The following is a 19404-nucleotide window of genomic DNA, read 5'->3' on the forward strand; positions in this document are numbered from 1 at the left end:
ATGATCATTTCAAAAATAGAGTTTTGTGGTCTACAGGAGCTAATAGTCCCTAACAGTAACATGGCAGGACTCTCATTGATCCTCTCCTCTATGATTTCAAGAACAAATTCTCTCTTTCCCTAAGTAGAAGAGCTCGTTTTCTTCTTTATAGGAAACAGTATAAATTAAGTTCTAGTTCCTCAGGATAAACTCAGGCTGTGTACTTTTGCATATATTAGTACAAAAAGAAGGAATCCACAGTCCCAACTTAACATTGTGAGCTTGAGGAGAATTCCATCTTGAGTTTCCATTGCTCTGACATCTCACTGCATCTGGCCAATAATAGGTAGTCAATAAATATTTTTTTTAATTTTTTATTTAAATTCAATTTAGTTAACATATACTGCATTATTAGTTACCAGGGTAGAATTTAGTGATTCATCAGTTGCAAATAACATCCAGTGCTCATTACATCAAGTGCCCTCCTTTATGCCCATCACTCAGTTACCCATTCCCCCCACGTACCTCTCCTCCAGCAACCCTCAGTTTGTTTCCTAGAGTTTGGTGTCTCTTATTGTTTACCCTGTTTCTATTTTCATCTTATTTTCTTTTTTCTTCCCTTCCCTTATGTTCATCTGTTGTTTCTTAAGTTCCAGGTGGTCAATAAGTATTTGATGGATAAGCCAATAAAACATATTTAATGCAAAAATTATTGAATTCACTTTGATCCACAAAAAGGGAAAAGTACCTGTCAGAAATTTTATTTTGTATAATATTGCTCTAGTGGTTGTTAATGCATGAAGCATAAAAGAATAATAATGACTAAAAAACATGGACTCAAACTGGCTATTTCACATTATAATAACCGAAAAAAACCTCTTTGTTGGCTGAAATTATATTATTTTTTTAGAATTAGAATCAATGAAGCCAGTCTTTATGTATAAACACACTTTCAAACTTATGTTTACTTACCAGTCAGTTTACCCATAGACCATCATTATGCAATGTATTATTCAAAAACAATTGCTTATAAAATTACTCGGGCGCCTGGGTGGCTCAGTTGGTTAAGCAACTGCCTTCGGCTCAGGTCATGATCCTGGAGTTCCGGGATCGAGTCCCGCATCAGGCTCCCTGCTCGGCAGGGAGTCTGCTTCTCCCTCTGACCCTCTTCCCTCTCGTGCTCTCTATCTCTCATTCTCTCTCTTTCAAATAAATAAATAAAATCTTTAAAAAAAATTACTCTCACTTTAAAAATGAACATCAAACTACTTGCACATTGAGATATACAGCCTTTTATTACCAGTCAATAACTATCAAAAACAACTTTGATTTCTTGATTTTTAATAAAAAAAATCTTTATTCATTATTCTGGAGTAATATAGACAGCTGCATAAACAAATAATCAGGATTTTGTTTTTCCCCATAACTGTCCTCAAGCTAAGTTTGGTTTTACTCTAAAGTAGTCCTTCCTGATTATTTTCATATTGTAGCATACAAAGGAAATGGTAATATTTCTTTGGGCACTGGTTTCACAGAGAAAACTGCCTTTGGCTGAGAGTCTACCCTGCTTCCTCAGGGCTGAAGACATCAATCTTTCTTCACACCTTTAAACCATGGGGCAAGAGGACTCAGTGTCACAGCACCCGGGTAGAAAGCTCCACAGTGCTGGATTTTTTTTTTTTAAATCTCAAAACAAATACGTCATGAATTTAGTTGTAAAAATAGAGAGACTTTGGCTTCTCCTGTTTCTGAAGAAATAATAAACAATAAACAATAGTAGAAGCTAAAATATATTTCTTCATTTTAAATAGCAAAATAGTAAGAAAAATAACTCCATGAATAATGTAACTGCTTGGAAAACATTTTGAAATATAAAAGAAGCTGATGAAAAACATCACCCTCAAAGGATGTTTATAGAATAAGAGAACTTTATTTAACTGCCATTCATATTATGTACATAGACGAGTCAGTATAAAAACAAACAAATGGGCTATGATTTGGAGTTATATAAAAACTCCAAATATTTACAATTTTAAATCTGCTAAAAGATTGGCAGGGGAAGGAAAAATTTTACAGGTATTATATGGGTAGCAATTATTAAGTCATTCCTATGAAGCCACCTACAGCATAGAATGTGGTCCACCTCCCTAGGCTTTCCTATTTTGTCAAAGGGGAGAAGACCACCAAATATTTCAGGCCAATGAATAGTTGCCTTGTCCATGACTATGATACCTCATATGATATAGGCCTGGATGAGTTATAAGCATTCAAAAAAGATGAAGGGGTGGGAAGAGGAACTGAAACCCGACACATTTAAAGAGTCTCTGAGCTCCCTAAGCCAGATCACTGTGTCCTAATGGAATAAAGATACTGCATTACTTCATTACTCTTCTTTTTAAAAATGGCAGTCACTTTCCTAAAATCCTATAAAATCCACGTTATGGTATTTTTTCCAGACTGAGTAGTTTTATTCTTTTTGTTGTGAATGATCTTACTGCTTTGTATCTTTGCAAACCTTGATTTTTGTACCCTTGCCACCCTAAGTAAGAATGTTGAATTGAGGCAATATTTAATTTGTTGTGAATTTTCTAGCATAAAATAAAATTTCACTAAAAGTGAAAATAATTTAAAATTTTGTAATATATGTCTTTTTATGTCCAGTGTCCACCCCAGTAATATAACGATGAAAAACCAAGTATTGGTTTTAGAAAACTTAAGTATATAGATGTAACCTTAATACAAAAAAAGAAAGTTTCAATATGTGGTTCAAAATAAAATCACATTTCAGAGAACTGAAAAATTAAAGTCAAAATTTTCTCTTTTATGAAGTTTAGATGAGAAAAGGAGAAGAAAAAATGAATAATATCTGTAGGGGCTCAGGGTTAGAGATATTTTATTAGAATGGGAGAGATTTAATCATTCCTATAGGCTTATAAGGAGGATCCTTTTAGAGAGGGTGAGTTTGAAGGTGGGGCTGGGCCCTCAAAAATGGAGTACAGTCCAGCAAAATGGGGATAGAATAGAATTCAAGGATAGGGTGGATAGATGTATCTCCTGAGTTTAGGAAAAAGACTTTAAGTTTGGTCTAGATATAAAGAGCTTATAGGTAGAAGAACAAGTTACGATGGGAGTTTGCCTTACAATTGTGAGAAGAACAATTTTCTCAGTAAATCAAGAGGTCATTCACTGACAGGAGGAAAAAGTTAAACATGTTATGAGAAATGTGGCAAATGTTTAAATCTTCAAAGTGATTGGATAAAATGCTAGAACAGGGGGCATATAACAACAATTGGTCAGATTGGGGCCCGTGGTTTTATACTGGTTGATGTTCAAGTTTATGCGATTCTTCTTTGGGAAGTTCAGCTGCCTGGACATAGGAGCAGAGAAAGTGGATTGTGATGACAATCCAGGATCAGAAGCTTGTAATTAGAAGATGAATTTAAGGATGCTGATGTGAGAGTAATCTGGGAAGCCAGTCAGAGTCCAGCCTGGAGGAAGGAAAGGGAGAAGAGGAGGGACCTAGGGACTGGACAGAAGCCAGATGGATCAAGAAAATAGGAGCCATTAGTGCAAAGAGTAGGAACATTTAAAAATTTAGATAGCATGTGAGATGACCCAGAGGATCCCAAGGCTAAGGAAGGCTAAGGACAAAATACTGGGGAATGATGGCATTGAAGAAATAGGGAAGCATCCTTTTGTTCTAATTGGAGGTATCAGAGAAAAAAAATTTTCACTTTCAAAACAGTTATAAAATGAAGTCTGATAAATGCATCCAGAAATACCTTCCAAAATGTTTGCAGTAGAGATCCTAAAACAATTAGAAGAATCTGAGTGACCTCAAGATTATTTTCTGTCCAATTCTATAAATAAAACTATTCAGTCCCTAAATAAACTTTTAAGGGAACATGACTGCATGAAAAAGTTGCCATCAAGACATCTGTTTGTAAAGTGGTTTATTCTTTGACTAGAAGTATTTGCAGAGCTTCCATGGGAACTTCATCCAAAATACAAAAAATAAAATGTCAAGACCCAACAACTAAATCCACCCTCCCACCCACCTTTGAAAAAGCCTCATGATTCTATCAAGGCAGAATAAGATGACTCTGAAAAACTCCAGAAAGCCGGGGCACCTGAGGCATGCTCCAGAGTAGGTGACAGCTCTGTTCATTAACAATAATAAATGAGCAGGAAGTCAACAGACTTTCCGTAAGACATTTCTTTTAGCTTCTCAAACTCTGTAGGCTGGCACACTCCAAAAGTACTACCTTGTATAATCATAAACAATTCCAAAGGAAGAAAAATATGATTAAGATCTCTTAACAATAATAACACAACCATGAAATTCTGACCACCGCTAACATGCAAAACTAAACCTTCAAATCATGGATTCAGTTTAATTTGAGAAATATTTACTGAAAAAACACCTGGCTATAGACACTGAAGAAAGTGTTGGGAGGTACACAAGTTTTTTTTTAAAAAAGGAATATATACTCTAACCACAATAAACTCAGGTGTTAATGGACAACAAAAGGCAATAGCAATAAATATCTCAGGGAGTGAATCTGCTTAGAAAAACATACACATGCACTGTGAGAATATGATTTTCCCTCTTGTCAATATTGCTAAAAGAGACTGGGCAAGGCAACACAGAAACAGGTGTGGGAAGTTGAAGTAATGCAATGCATACACACGAATTGTTATGTAAATTTTTCCACCCTTGCAAAGGCACATCATCAAAGCCATGTTTCCAAAGACCCAAGGAAAGAACTGTGTGTGTGTGTGTGTGTGTGTGTGTGTGTGTGTGTTTGTGTGTGTGTGAGAGAGAGAGAGAGAGAGAGACCCCTTAGTAATGTAGTTCTCGTTGGACTTTCGGATGAGTACAATCATCATCGGAAACTACTGCAGCAATATGTAGTACAGAGACAAGTTAAACAATCATGATTTTTTCCCACCTCTCTTTCTCTACCACCATCCCATCTTAGCAACTCAAGTATGCGTGCACACACATGCACTCCATCACCTTATCCTGCTTTATCTTTCTTCATAGCACTTATTAGTACCTGAGATTATCCCTTAGGTTGGAGATCTTATCTGTCTCATTTGCTGCTGGACCCTCAGAACCTAAAACAGCAGTGGCACATTGAATTGAGTGGCTGCATGAAGGAAAACACCTAGGCCAGTTCTTCGCAGACCCCATACACAAAGACCCTAAACTTCAATTACTGCATTGTTGCCCTTGATTTTTTGTTGTTCATAACTTTGTTTTCCTTTTGTTCCTACATCTTCCTGCAAGCAGGTTTTAGAACTGACATTTCTGAAAGAGAAGGAAAGAATTGACAAATCATAATTCAGACCTGGAGATGTAACTTGACAGTCATATGCAGACACCCGACAAGTAGCTATTTATGTGATTTTTAGTAGACTTTTAAAAATATTTTTCTAGAGCATTTTTTACTGTGGTAAAATATATATATAAACATTAAATTTGCCATTTTACCCATTTGTAAGTGTACATTTTGGTGGTACTGAGTTCATTCACACTGTGCAACCATCGTCATTATCCACCTCCAGAACTTTCCATCATCCCAAATTGAAACTCTGCACCCATTAAATAATAGCTTCCCACCACCGCCTTCTCCTAAACCTTAGTAGCCACACCTTCTGTCACTATAATTTGACTGCTCTAGGTATTTCATATAAATGGAATCGTACAATATGTGTCCTTTGTTTCTGGTTTATTTCACTTAGCATCATGTTTTCAAGGTTCCCTCATGTTGTAGCATGGATCAGAATTTCATTTCTTTTTAGGGCTGAATAATACTCCATTGTTTATACGTGCAACATTTTGTCTATGTGTCGATGGGCATTTGGCTTGATTCCACCCTTTGACTAATGTGAATAACTCTGCTGTGAACAGGTATCTGCTTGAGTTCTTGCTTTCATTTCTTGTGGGTATACACTTAGAAGTGGACTAAGAATGTATACCTGTCCACGATCTTGTTTTTTACTCAAATGAACTGGTGAAACACTGAAGGTGTTTGAGCAGAGAAAAATAACATGGCTTATGTTCTACTATCATTATCTTCACTACAGTGTGCAGACTTTAGGGAATTTATAAATCAAATGGGAAAATATTTAAATAATGGTGAAATAACTTAGAAGTGTATAAAGCATCATATCCCCTAGTGGGACATCATAATGCAGCAGGGGGGTCTATAAACGCAGAAATAATGCAGAGAATGATGAGATCTTCGCAGATGATGGTAAATTGATGAGAATACTCTGGTACACACTTTTAAGGCCCCTGGAGCTGTGGTAATGAGCAGGTTTTTGAACTCTACTTTGACTCAAAGGGCGGAAAAACATAAAAAAGCAGTAAGTGGAACTGACAAATTCTGCTATAAAAGATCTAAGACCTGAACTACCAGTGTAAGCCATTCCGAGCCAGCATACAAATGTCCTAATTACTTTTTATGTTAAAAGTAATAACTGTTATTTGAAAATAATTCAAATTAGAGGTTAAATTCAGTTAGAAATTAGAAAAAAAGCCCCCATAATCCCACTCCTCAGAAATAACCAAGGTTAATTTTGATCCTATTGGCCTAAAATTAATAGTTGAAGTCAAGAGAATAAATAAGCTCACCAAAAAAGAGATGAAAATAAACGTAAAACAGAATAGGTAGGGAAATGTAATAACAATAAAAAGAGGATCCACAAAAGGAAAGGAAATAGAGAAAATCATCCATATATGAGGAGAATTGGGATAATGACATGCCAGAAACTGAAGAAAAAGAGTTTTGAGAAGGAGATACAAGTCTAGAATCTCAAATTCACGAGCAATTTACGGAGATGTGGACAGAAAAGTCAATTTGCTTTAGCCCAGTTCTTTGTCTTTAGGGTATGTAAGCAGTACAAATGTCATGGAACACTTACCCAATAACTTCTGCTAAATTGAATAATATTAACATTATATAGAAACAATTTTGTCAGAAAAACAGACATTTTCTGTTCTTTTCTTTGGCACACACTAATTTCATGCTTTGTACAAAAGTAGAACTTTTTATACAAGTACAAATTACAACTTTGTGTTTGTCTACTCTTTTTTCACTATAAGCACTAATCATTTTGTGGAAACAATTACACACAACTGACAGAAAGATTACAATCTCTTTTACCCATTATTTTTTTGGACTTGCTGAAAAGCAAGAATAGCTAAAAGTCTTTTTATCTATAAAAACATCTTAAGTATAAGCTGCCGTATATGCCACATTCAATGGGTTGAACTCCGACAACATGGCAATTTCTTCTGTTATTTTTCCTTTTCATTTTGAGTTTCTATATGTGAAATACAATGAGGACCGGTTCAACATGCTACATATTTGCAGAGATAAAATGGCAGAGACTCCTAAGAGGTTCTGAGTCACTCATGAATAAAAACACTACTGAACAAGGGACGGAAATGAGTAATGATGCAGAAAGAATAGCAGGCAAGAAATTGCTGAAAGAGTAGTCTCGGCAGCCCTCCGTTCACAGCAAATCAGAACCCCTGGTAATAAATATTTCTGAAGTATTTTTAGGTACATTTAGACACGTAGGTCGAACCAGTATAAGCCATTAAATATCAACTAATATAGGTAGACTTAATTGATGTTAGGAATTTTTCACTTTTAGGAAAAACCAGTAACAAATTAGTCCAAGTTGGCTCATATATCTTATTGCTTCTCATATCCCAAATTAACATACTGCTTTCCATAGAAAACTCATCAAATGCAATAGTATATTTACTTCTTCTTAAAATGTTCTTCTAAGAAATATTGACAACAGATTTCTTAGTTTGGTCATAACATGAGTCAAAATTTTCCTCTGGAAATCACCTCTGTGTATGGAGAAGCCACAGGGTGTTACAGAACTTGGGGAAAAAAATACTGTATGTGTGTTCCACGTGAAGATTTTTGATTGCTAAAACCCAGAAGGAAGCTCAAATGGTAGAAAGATTAGGAAGTGGTTCACATTTTATGTCATAAAGCCTTGACTTAAAACCCTTCAAAGTCCCTTGTGAACACCATTATTTGAAGGTCTCCACATGAGGCTGGCCCAGCCTGAGATAGTCTTCTTTCACATACTCACATATGTGGAGTTTTTACCAACTTCTAAGTGGAAAGAATGGGGCTTGTCCTATCAGTATTCCATGCAAATATTTGGTGTAGTTATACAGATAAGGAAAATCAGGATCTAGATAGTCAGAAACTCTATTAAGGGAAGATATGATCCATTCAAGAATATAAGGCTTATGAGCCAGTTTTTATTTTATTCCACTTGATAATTACAGATTGCACTAACACTGCTTTTCTTTCTCCCACAATTGTTTTTCTAAAAAAAAAAATCATTTTTAATCATCTATGTATTTCATCTGCTATGCTGCTTCATCCCTTACTGCCAAGAATAACTGAGCATTAACTATAGATTGTAATTTTATGTATCATACACAGTGAGCCCAATAAGAAAAAGGAGTCAGGCACCATTATCTCTAGCCACACTAAACTGTCGATAAGAATTCTTTATTAATTATCAGAAAACTATAACCAGCATCACAAGAAAAAGAGAATTAAACAACAGGGAAATTTTTTCTACCTTCATCTTTACATTTAAAAGCAAAATGTCTGACATTTGTAAGCAATTATACAATGTTTATAAATGGCGTTTTTGTGCTTAAAATAAAAATATTTTTAATAATTCCAGACAACTTGTTTTACTAGTGAATTAAAACATTTATTTGACAAGCAGAAGCTGGACACTTCTAGAATGTCTCTTAATTATGTTTTCCCTTTGCACTGTTCTGAATCAGGCAAACAGCTCAGCTGGCTGAGAAAACAGCATCATGGGGCCTTTTGTACACCAGCCACCATTGTAGGTCATCCAAACACTGCTCAAGTAGCAGCTCAGAAATGTCCCAGTTGAAGAGGCCTTGGGAGGTTAATTCTGTCATTACTGCGTTGACATGAGGCAGGTTACAGCCTTCAGCGCAAAATGTTGCTCGTAATCTTTTAATCCCAAATTAGGTCAATATTTTATCAAGTTAATCTAGCATGAAGATTAATTGCATTAGTTACACATACATATACGCATGCAGGTTATTTGTTTTAGAGATACTTTTAATCAAAGAGCAAACCTTTGGTTACAATAGGTGATTTTTAAAAACCATCCTTTCTCCAACAGTATTTATCTTTATAAAAGAGACTTTTATTCCTTTAATTGATCTTTAGTCAAGACTGATGTAAGAGAAAAGATAATGTTCTTATAATTACTAAAACAATGACCACTTAGAAAAGCTGTTTATGAAGAAATAATGACTTCTGATTGAAATGTTTTTAACAAAGTATCTCATTATTAGCCTCTTACTTCAATTTAATTCTAGTTGTTTTCTTAAAATGTATGATAGTCCTGCAAGGAAAGTCAACAGTTTTCTGTGTGTTTGCATCTTTGTATCTCTAGGCATGTAAAAAATATTGTAACAAAGAATAGCAACTAGAGTGGTTTTCTATAAAATTATTATCATACATTGTTTTTTTTAATTATAAAATTGGGATCAAGCATATCTTTTTTTTTCCTTTTCTTTTAATCTAAGAAGTAAGTCTAAGGGGTAGGTAGGAAGGTAGAAACATATTGATCTAAGTGGCATAAATCTGCTAACAGAAGTCAGTAGAATGGACAAATGCCTCTCTCCCTCATTTTCTTAGATAAGAACGGTCTTATAGTTTAAAATTCCCAGGGCGTCATTCTGGGTAGTATTACAGGCCCCCTGGATGGCAGGAGAAGAGTTCATGCCCTGTTTCATCAAATATCCAATGACATTATCCAAGGGTCATGCTAATTATAGAAACTTTACAGCCAATGTTTGAGAATATTGTATCTCAAAAATTTTAGCTCTAGTCTTCAAATATTGGTTTTCTGGCATTCTCTGTTGGTGAAGCATGATAGGTAAAAGGACACAGATATTTTCATATGACTAGACTTTTGAATTAATTAACAGATTAATATCAAATCTTCCATGTGAAGAATAAATCAACAACAATCTCAGTGTCAGACTTTTTTTTTTTAAAGACTTATTTATTTATTTATTTATTTGACAGAGAGAGAGAGAGAACACAAGCAGGGGGAGTGGGAGAGGGAGAAGCAGGCTTCCCGCGGAGCCGGGAGCCGGACGCAGGGCTCAATGCCAGGACCGCGGTATCATGACCTGAGCCGAAGGCAGACGCTTAACGGCTGAGCCACCCAGGCGCCCCGTCAGTGTCAGACACTTTCTAAGAAGAGATTGTTTGATTGAATTTGGAAGTAAAATTCACAATCCTAAGTGTCAGCCCTACAGTTATGAAGTTCAGACAAGCTATGCTGAAGAAACATACCAAATTTTCTATTTTTTCCACTTACTACAATATAATATTCTTCTCATAATAAGTATTAAGAAAAATCGACATTCAACTTGCTCAAAATCAGCCAAGTGTACGATTAAAAAAAAAATGAATACTTTCAAGAGAGGATACTATTAAAAAAATCCCAAATGAAACCTTTAAAAAAAAAATTAAGTTCCAAGATTCAATCTTTATTTTTTTTTTGTTTAAAGAAAAGCTAAGCCTCTTCTTCCTTCCCTTCAGTCTCACCCATCATAAGCACCCAATATTAAAAATTTAGTGTATGCCTTCTCACTTCTTTTTTGTTAATTTAAAAATAATTTATAAGTATATACACACTCATTTATAGTCTTCTTTTAATTTCTAATTTTAAAAATGTACAAATGTAGGGGTGCCCGGGTGGCTCAGTCGGTTAAGCATCTGCCTTCGGCTCAGGCCATGATCTCAGGGTCCTGAGATCGAGCCCCTCATCGGGCTCCCTGCTCAGTGGAAAGTCTGTTTCTCCCTCTCCTTCTGCCCCTCCCCCTGGCTTGTGCTTGCTCTCTCTGTCCCTCTCCCTCAAATAAATAAAGAAAGTCCTTAAAAAAATGTACAAATGTAAGCACAGATTGTCAAGTTTTAAAAAATATATAAATATACACATTGTTTTTATCACAATATTCTATATTTTTACAATTAATAACTTCTTATGCTCGACTATCTTCATCAAGACATATAGATCTAACGCATTTTGAACAACCAAATTAGAAACTGCCCAACCCTGAGAAAATGCTACCTAATCTCTATTAAGTTAATCACTATTTCTTACCTAGAATTTATGTTATGTGTACCTAGCACAGGTCAGGTTTGTGGGGTAGTCAATAAAAATAGACAGAATTCCCGGCAACAGAATTTACAAGAGGGAAAAAAACAAAACAGAATCATCATCAACGGTGCAGGCTGGTGGTTAAGAACATAGATTCAGGAGTTGGGCAGATCTGGTTAGGAACTAGGACTCCACCATCTACCAACAGAGTAACCTCTGTAAAACTTCTTATCCTGTCTATGCCTCAGTTTCCTTCTCTGTAAAGCAGGAATAATAACAGGACTTGTTGAATGAATAAACAAGATAAGGAAGAGAAAACAATGTAGTGCCTGATACTTGATAAGTGTTTGATAAATTTTAGCTAATATTATTGTCACCAATACTTAGATGATCCATAAGAAAGAGTTAAATTATGAGATAAAGGTGAGAGTTCCAGAGGTGTGAACTTCAATGTATATAAACTGAAAACATCAGGGGAAAGTTTCACATAGATTAGCCGTGAGGTCAATCCAACTGGGCACATGTAAGTAATATTTCAGAGGATTAACTTCTCACTGCCCACAAGTTTTGCAATCACTGTTAGGAGACAGGGATGAGAACATGCAAGTCACTCAGGTGAGGAAGGACTGCAGGGGATAGAGGCAGAGACATACAGGTCAAGTTTTGTATAGACTCATCCATAAGACTAGACTTTTGATCACAGTTCTGTGGGATTTTAGAGTTGGAGGGAACTTTATGACTCCACTAGTTTTGTTTTGCCTAGAAGGAAGTGGGGACCAGGAAAAAGACACATCCTAAGGCATCCAGCCAGCAGTGGTCAAGTTAGGACCACAGTGTCGGCCTCCCGTCTCCCGGCTTATCTCCCTCTGCTCTGTTCTGCCTGCCATATCAAGGGAGTAATGTGATGACAGCAACGTTTTAGGAAGATTGATTTAGCAGTGGAGTGTAGGTTGAATTAAAGGAGGAAAGCCTGGGGAGAGGGGGTGAGGAAAAAAGGCTCTAGGGGTAAACCAGTCATGAGGTGATCAGACCTCAATGAGGGACATGGGAATAAGATGGAAAAGGAAAGAACGAACTCAAAATGATGCCAAAATCATGAGATAGAAAAGTTGGCCACTCTTCAATATGGTTCAACCTTATGTAACTAAACATCACCTTCTATAACTTCTTGTCTTAACACAAAGTAAGCAATAGCATCAGGAAATTAAGCAAAGCTTTCTATGACACTGTTGCTTTCCCATATGTATCCACACCCCCAGAACTCATCACCAGCCCTCACACCACATACGTAGACTGGTCCACCCCCCTCCATCCAACATCTCCATCTCCACCTAGCATCTAAATCAATGTGACACTGAAAAGTATGTGATAATTGGAGAACTTTCAGTTCTACAGAATTTTACTTCAATTTTTCCCCTTCTGAATAGGCATGTCAGTTACATGTTGCATTCGGAACTAGGAAGATGTCCTAAGCAAATTATTATTTTTTCCCCACAGAAGGAGAAGTGAACTTTTAACAGCTGACTCAAAAATCACAGAATGAGGTTGCAAAGCACAGCTACTGATGCCAGATTAATAAGTGTATTAAAAGGAATTTACAGGAAATTGACATGGCTCATAATCAAGACAGTTTAAGAATCAAGCTCTGTGGCAGGCAAAATATTAAGAAAAACCCTCCCCAAAATCCTGTTCTCCCTGGTATACAGAAACCTTCTCCCAATTATTGGAACATTAATCTAGGCACTACTGTGAGGAGATTTTGCAGATGTAATTAAGGTCCCACATCAACTGATCTTAAAACAGGGAAATTATGTGAGTGGGTCTATCCTAATCACATGAGCCTTTTAAAAGCAGAAAGTTTTCTCCAGCTGGTTGCAAAAGAGGTTATCAGAGATTCATAACACAAGAAGGATCCAGTGTACCGTTGCTGGCTGGAAGATGAGGAGAGCATCTGGTGGGGAATGATGGCAGCCTCTTGGAGCTGAGAGGGGGCCGCAGTTCACAGACAACAAGGAACTGTGGACCTCAGTCCTATAAATGTGAGAAACTGAATTCTCCCAACAGCCCCTCAACTTGGAAGATGACTCTGAGGCCCAGATGAGAACCACAGCCCAGCCAACATTTGATTTCGGCCTCGTGAGACCCTGAGCAAAGAATGCAACCACCCCGTGCCCAGATATCCAACCTACATAACTGTGAGCTAATAACTGAGTGTGGTTTTAAGTTTCCTAAGTTATTGATAATGTATTACGCAGCAATAGAATTCTAATACAGGTTCCAATCATTTACTTTTAAGCTTTTCCAGGGTGCTGGCACCACATTAAATAGGCAACCAGCCCCAAGAATACCTACTTCCTATTTTGAACAATATATAATTTGAAAAGCTACACCTGATAAGTTCATTTCATTCAGAAGCATACAACACTATTCTTAGTGTTGTGTAGAACTAAATTCATCAAGAGACTAGGGAAAATTGACAGATTCAAATTTTAGAATCTCAATGATAAATGAAGCAAAGACCTTTGTTAAAGAGAATCTATTAAAGAGAATATTAGAGACAGAAGGCAGAAAAATAAAGTGAAGAATATACTGAAATAAATTTGTAGTTCTTATGTATGAGAAATATCATCTGTTCAGGAATACATATATATGTACATACAGGTATGTACCTCAATTATTTGGCCTACTTGAGCTTAAAGAGACCCCCTGCCCCAAATATGGCTACTCTGGTGTTGAAAGGCTACTTACTCTACCTGACACCTGGAGATACTTGCTACTTTGAAAAACTGCATATGTGTTCATATGTGGCCAGTGATTTTGCTGCTAAGATAAGCCCTGACAATTTCTGCATCCCATACAATCCAACAATTCATGGGCTGCCTCAGGAGATGCCAAGCAACTGATGATCAGTAGCGCTCAAGTAGGAAAACACCCTCCAGTGATATTGTTGAGGGGGCAAAACTTGGTGGTGAGCTATCACAAAATGTTCACTTGTAAATTAGCATAAGGAAAAGGGTCTTTCATAAAGATAAACTAGTTCAAGTTAAAGATATATTCTAGGTATTATTCTTATCATAGGAGAATTTACTAACATGTCCATTAAATCTGAAATAAAAAGAACATGTTTTCCCCCTCTCCAAAGTCACTTGATGAGATCATTAGTAAAAAAAAAAAAAAAAAAAAAAAATTATAACCTTGACTTCCTTTCCTAACAGACTTTAATGATCATTTTTATTATTCATCAATTAACATTAAAACCACAACATTTAAACTGGATTGTACTATATATTAGTTCTCACATGTAGTTATTATAAAAGTAAAGTTGTTTCACCTGTATTGGCCCCCCAAAATTTAGCTGGACAATTATTGTTAGTAAAATCTATGCCAAGAACATAAACTATCTCCATGTATCAGTTCTATGAAGGACCAGATATAGAAAAAAATGTACTATAATTTAATTTTCTCAGCTTAATAAGGGCACAATAAGTTGAATTAAAATAGCGTTTACTTTTTATAAATTTTATAAAACTTTAGAAACTGTATACATATTTACAAACACCTGAATTTTGTTATTTTTATTTTTTGTTTACTTAAGACTAACACATGATTTGTTTTAGATACCTATCAGACTTGTCTATTGCCAAAAACATCTTGGAGATTAAAGCTTAAGTTATTCTCATGACTAATATAGTCTGTAGAAATTTGACATACTTTTTTGGTGATCCTGTTAGAAAAACAAAATATTATAATAAAGGAGTATTCTTACTACAACTTTTGGCTTATCACAGCAAAAAAAAAAAAAATATGTTGCTTGAATTTATTTTGGGATGAAAATTTGGAGTTTCTTGTGACCTAAAATAATTTTTGTTTTTTTGTTTTCTCCCTTTACCTTCTTTTTAGTCCATTTGCATTGACTTTTTTCTCAATAAAACTGAAATAACAATTTTTTTAAAATGCTTCAACACTGTATTCGATAGACAAAGACAAGGATAGAATTATGATAGAACGAATAGTAGCACACCAATAACAATCTTAATGCATCGAAACTTCTGAAGCATTATTGTCCACATTGATTATTTAGTCGGCTCTGTGTTTCTGGGACAACACATGTTGTCTGAGAAATGTACAAAATCATTTCTCTAAGCAGAGCATATATCAAACAAGTGAATCATTCCACTACAATGCCACACTCTACCTGTTAATTTAAATTTACCCACTTCCCCTTAGCAAGTTTTCCAGTGTTTAATTTTTTTAGCAAGTAAACGAGGTTTCTTGCAAGCGTTTATGAGCATTAAATTACAAAGGAATCAGCTAAGAGAGGCCAGAGCCCCCAGCATCCATACTTTGATTTAACTGTATAGTGTTTAACTTAGTCTAATTAGTGTATAAACACCCAAGTGAGGGACTCAAGGCCATAATCCTATTTCTTTTTTATTTCTACCATGGTATATTTATGTATTTAGTAAAAATCAGTTTTGAATGAATATACAATTCTGATGCATTTTTTTCTCTAACATTTTGTTTTGGAACATTTCAGGCTGACAGAAAAGTTGCAAGAGTAGAAAATAAGCACACATACACCTTTACCTGGATTTATCAGTCACTAACATTTTGTCACATTTGCAAGCTCTCTTCCATGGCATACACATTTGTGTATGTATACACACATTCACATAGATTTTATACACACACACACACACACACACTCTTTGCAACTATACATGAGTGTTCATATATGTATATATAATATATATACACACATACACACGCATATATGCATATACTTAGGTGTGTGTATATACACATATATAAACACATATATACATATACATGTGTGCGTGTGTGTGTGTGTGTGTGTGTGTATGGGGGTTCATAGTTGAATCATTTCGGAGTAAATTAGATATACATCCATAATCTTATTCCTAAGGCTAGATCTTATCAAGTGGCATGAGTAAAATAACATTTTTTACTTCTGCCTTAATACTTAAATACATTGTCTTTCTCATGAGAATTTAACAAAGTTAATGCAATATATTTATAAATGAAAGGAAATTTTAGGTCATCTTTTTCCCAATTACCACCAAATTAAATCACATTTTATTATTTCACTTAAACAAATGTCAGTAATTGGCCTCCTGGCTGCCACTCTCATCTCCCTGCACCCACACCCCTGTCTCAAGTCTATTCTCCACTCAGCAGCCAAGGATCCTGCAAAACCAGAGTCAGACCATGCTATGATCTCCTCAGAGCCCTCTGTGATTTTCCATCTTACTCAGAGTTAAGGCTGATCTGAAATAGCCTACAGGAACCCACACTGTCTCCCGACCCCCCCCCCCCTAATCTCATCTCCCTTTATTTCCTGAAGGACCAGGAAAGACGCAGCCTCAGGGTCTCAGCTCCTGCTATTGCCTCTGCCTGGAACATTCTTCCCTCAACATCCTCAAGGCTTGTTACTTTTTAGGTGGTGACTTAAATATTACCTTCGCATGGGGTCCCATCCTAGCCAACCTTTTTAAAACTGTAAAACAATTTTGTGCTCCACTGCTTTATCACTTGCCAGAAGAGGCCGATGGAGGCCCCCTCCCCCGCCGTCTACCCTCCCGACGGATTCGCTTCTCCGCACGAGGGTTCTAGAGGGGAGGGGGGTGGGGGGATGGGTCAGCCTGGTGATGGGTATTAAAGAGGGCACGTTCTGCGTGGAGCACTGGGTATTATGCGCAAACAATGAACCAGGGAACACTATATTAAAAACTAATGATGTAGGGGCGCCTGGGTGGCTCAGTCGTTAAGCGGCTGCCTTCGGCTCAGGTCATGATCCCAGTGTCCTGGGATCGAGCCCTGCATCGGTCTCCCTGCTCCGCGGGAAGCCTGCTTCTCCCTCTCCCACTCCCCCCGCTTGTGCGCGCACTCTCTTGCTGTCTCTCTCTCTCTGTCAAATAAATAAATAAAATCTTTAAAAATATATTAAATAAATAAAGTATAGCATTAAAACAAACAAAAAAAGATAGCATTTAAAAAAAAACTAATGATGTAATGTATGGTGATTAACATAACAATAAAAAATTTAAAAAATGGAAAAACTGTAAAACAAAAACCGAAACACACAACCTATATGAAAGCACTCCGTATCCCCTTCCTTGCTCGAGTTTTATCGTTTAAGCACTTAGTGACATCTAATACACCCCATCTTTTATTTATTTACCCACATGTAAGCTTCAAAAAGACAGGGATGTTTGGGGTATTTTTGCTGCTTTATTACCAGCCCCATAGTGATGTGTGGTACAAGGAGGCATAGATATCTCCCCAGACTTCTGTTGTCGTTAATGAACGATACAAACACGTATGGAGCAAACAATAAAATAATGTAATTTAATTGCTTTTTTGCATATAAGACTTAGTTTCTTTAAAGCTGCTATTAACAATACTAATCCGTCAATTTTATAAACATGTTGTGCATTTTCAGCACCTTCCACATATGTTAGCTTGTTGACTGTGTTAGTTACCTATTGCTACATGACAAATTACCTCAAAACTTGATAGTGAAAACAAGAAATGTTTATCATCTCAGTCTCTGTAATGAGGAATGTGGGTGCAGCTTAGCTAGTGCTCTGGTTCCACATCTCTCCTGAGGTCACAGTCAAACAAGTTATCAGCTGGGTCTCCAGTTATATCAGGCTTGTCGGGAGTGGGCATCTACTTTCAGATTCATTCATGTTGTTGTTCACCCTATGTACCACTCCATAAGCTGCCTGAGTGTGTCCTCATGATGTGGTAGCTAGTACACTGAGAAAGACAGCTAGAAAGGGCTTCTGAGACAAAAGCCACCACATATTGTGACCTAATCTCGGAAGTAGCATCTCAGTCCAGCCCACTTCCAAGGTGAAGGGATCACATAGGTTGTAAACACCAAAGACTGGGATCACTGGGGTCATCTTAGAGGCTGCCTAAATTTTTGACCATTGTCTAGACACAGAAGTTGAAATCTAGAGATGGCAACTTTTCCCAATTTGCACAGTTAAAGTAAGGTAGAGTAATTCTGATTCCCTGCTCAATAGCCTTTGAGGATCACCGATAAATTTAAACATAATAATCATTTTCAAAAAGTCAACATACATTTTTGCCTTGCTATGTGCCAACAACTTACATTGTTTTGCATATGTCATCCCACTTAATCTATAGGACAACCCTATAAGGAAGGTATGCTTATGACACACATTTTACGAATGAGATAAATGAGGAATAGAGAGTTAAAATAATTTTCTCGGGGTATACAGCTAAAAAGTATCAAGGTTGGCACTCAAACTCAGCATTCTGGATTGAAAGGATGGCTTCATAACCGGTACTCTGTACCACATGCCTCTTAGACATACAAAAACTAAAGCATTTGGCTGTCCTCAATTCATCAAAACTCATTTTGTAACTCTTGTCTTTTTGAACGTAAAACGAGAGAAGTGTAGTGTTATTTTAAAATTTGTCTGGTGAGGAAACTTTCATACAACTGGCAAAAATACCTCAGATTAAATACCTATCCACTGTGTGTTCTGACCTGCACGGAGAAGACAATCAGACAAGCACGTGTCCGTGCTTGGATCTGGTCTAGATAGAGTGTCTCATCGCTATCTAGAACAATCAGGAACAATCAGGAATATTTGCCTGATGTTCTCAGGCAAATATTCCTCCCCTCTTTCAACGGAATAAGAAAACCACACACAGAGAATGCCGTGCAGTGCATGGGAAATACTTCGCATCCTCCTTTTTCTTTCCAGGTTATAGAAGTTCCCCTTCCAGGGGCGCCTGGGTGGCTCAGTCGTTAAGTGTCTGCCTTCGGCTCAGGTCGTGATCCCAGGGTTCTGGGATCGAGTCCCACATCGGGTTCCCTCCTCGGCGGGAAGCCTGCTTCTCCCTCTCACATTCCCACTGCTTGTGTTCCTGCTCTCGCTCTCTCTGTCAAATAAATAAATAAAATCTTTAAAAATAAATAAATAAATAAATAAATAAATAAATAAAATAAAAGTTCCCCTTCCAAACGGCAATAAGTCACTTCAGAGAATGCATTTTCTAAAGGATGATTGCCCTTCTTGAATAGTGACACACTTAAGGCAGGCATGCAGTAATCCTCAGAAATGCACCGCCTGGAGTGTCTTACTGCTTAATTAGAGCTGGCACTGGGCCATTTCTTCTTAGTCTTGAACCCGTGCAAGAGCATTGGAA

The sequence above is a fragment of the Callorhinus ursinus genome, unplaced genomic scaffold (assembly GCF_003265705.2).
Source record: "Callorhinus ursinus isolate GAN/ISIS: 27379988/994484 unplaced genomic scaffold, GSC_fseal_2.0 scaffold4, whole genome shotgun sequence".
Taxonomy (NCBI): domain Eukaryota; kingdom Metazoa; phylum Chordata; class Mammalia; order Carnivora; family Otariidae; genus Callorhinus; species Callorhinus ursinus.